A 2,105-nucleotide genomic window follows, 5' to 3' on the forward strand; every position below is an offset into this window, starting at 1 on the left:
TGCTTCGATAATCTTTCTTGGGTTGTTAGTGGGGTATCAAAGTCCCCAGGTTTAAAGTACAGTCGGTTGGTTGAGAAATACTTTCTGCAAGAACATCAAAAATGTTAATCCAATGCTTTTCTGAACTAAATGTAATTTTCAAGAAGCCAGTTCTCAGCCTAATTCATTTTCTTTCTCTTCATTCTTCTTCTTCCTCTTTCTTTCTTGTTCTTCTTCTCTCTCTCTCTCCCTCTCTCTATCTCTCTCTCTCTCCCCCTCTCTCCTTCTTTGTTTCTGTCTCTCTCAAGTAATCTGTTACCTAGACTGGTTATTTTTAATTTCCTTAGCTGCTTTTCTTGTTCAGCAAAATAAAAGGGTGCATCATAGGATGAATCAATGCTTAATCTCTGTGGAAGATCTCTGCTTAATCTCTGTGAGAAAAATGAAATAAATAAATAAATAAAGCGTAGACAACTATTCATAATGCTATGCCTATCAAAGGAAAAAGCAATAATATGTAAGACCTCATATGTAAAATTAGCTCAATGTTCTCGAAAAGCAAAAATATACAGAAAAAGATTAGAAAAAAGCACAAAAAGTTAAATATTTGAAAATGTATTTACAATATAAAAAAGTATATAGAAAAGTATAGAAAAATCATTGATGGGGAAATTTGTAACTATTACAAACTTTTCGAACAGAGAAATCATCATGAGTATTTATATTCCTCCATATTTTTTACTACTGTTCAGAAAACTCAAGAAGCATGGATTTATTTTTAAATCAGAGAAATACTACATTATTGTATAAATAAATATTAACAAATGCCACCATTGTACTACTTGTCAAGTGTCTTGCAGAGTTATCAAATGGTTTTTTAACTAATGTTAAAAAATCATTTTTGTTAAAAGACTATAGTTTTCTTCAACATGAGAAGAAAAATAATGAAAATAAAACTTAAATGTAAAGATGTTGTATTTACATTACCAGGCTGGCCCAGTTTTTATGGAAAAAGAACTCTATGGGAGAAACTGGAGAGGCTTAAAATAGCTCAAATAAAGTAACAGTGTAGAAAAAAAGATTCCAGGAAAAATAAATGTTAATTTTATTTGCAAGAAAAGGAGAAAGTATATTAATAAATTACATAAAAATTGGACTTATATTTTTAAGGGAATGTATTATTTAAAAAGGAAAAACAAACTAAAATATATACTAGTATAGGAATAAAATTTTAATCTTCCTTGCATATGTTAAGAAACAAAATTCCTCTCATCTGGTCTCTCTTACATTGCTAAAGTGTCCATCCTACCAAAGGCAATCCACAGATCCAATGCAATGCCCATTAAGCTACCAACACCATTCTTCTCAGGCCTGGAAATGACAATACAGAAACTCATATGGAAATATAAATGACCACAAGTAGCCAAAACAATCCTCAGAAGAAAAAATGAGAGGCATCATGCTCCCAGACTTTAAGCTTTATTATAAAGCTACAATAATCAAAACAGCCTGGTATTTGTACAAGAACAGGCATATAGACCAATGGAAAAGGATGGAGATTCCAGAAGCAAAGCCTCAATTTCTCAACCAACTCATCTTTGGCAAAGCCTCCAACAACAACCACAGGGGAGAGGAGAAACTATTCAGTAAATGGCGCTGTGAAAACTGACTGATTACATGAAGAAGATTGAAACAGGGTCCCTACCTATCAGAATACACAAAAAATAACTGTAAATGGATCAAAGATTTAAATGTAAAACCTCAAACTATAAGAATCTTAGAAAGCACAAGCAACACCTTTATGGACATTGGAACTGGCAACCAATTCCTGCAGTAGTCATATTACTATTAGGAATAAAGGTAAAATCATTACCAGGTGCAAGTATATCACTTCAAGGAAAAACATAGTATAATTCACTAGAGAAATATCATTATTTAAACTTGTGTACATGCAAAACACAGCTTGTATGCATATAAAACACAGTTTCAAATTATTTTTACTAAGAAAAATAAAAGAATGGAAAATATTGACAAGCAACAAATGGAAATTTTATTAGATTTCTCTCAATAATCTAATATCAAGGAGAGAAAAGCTAAAAATATTCAGAAGTTTTTAATAGCAAAAT

This window comes from Carlito syrichta, unplaced genomic scaffold, assembly GCF_000164805.1.
Source record: "Carlito syrichta isolate Samal-C Ts95f unplaced genomic scaffold, Tarsius_syrichta-2.0.1 Scaffold136949, whole genome shotgun sequence".
Lineage (NCBI taxonomy): Eukaryota > Metazoa > Chordata > Mammalia > Primates > Tarsiidae > Carlito > Carlito syrichta.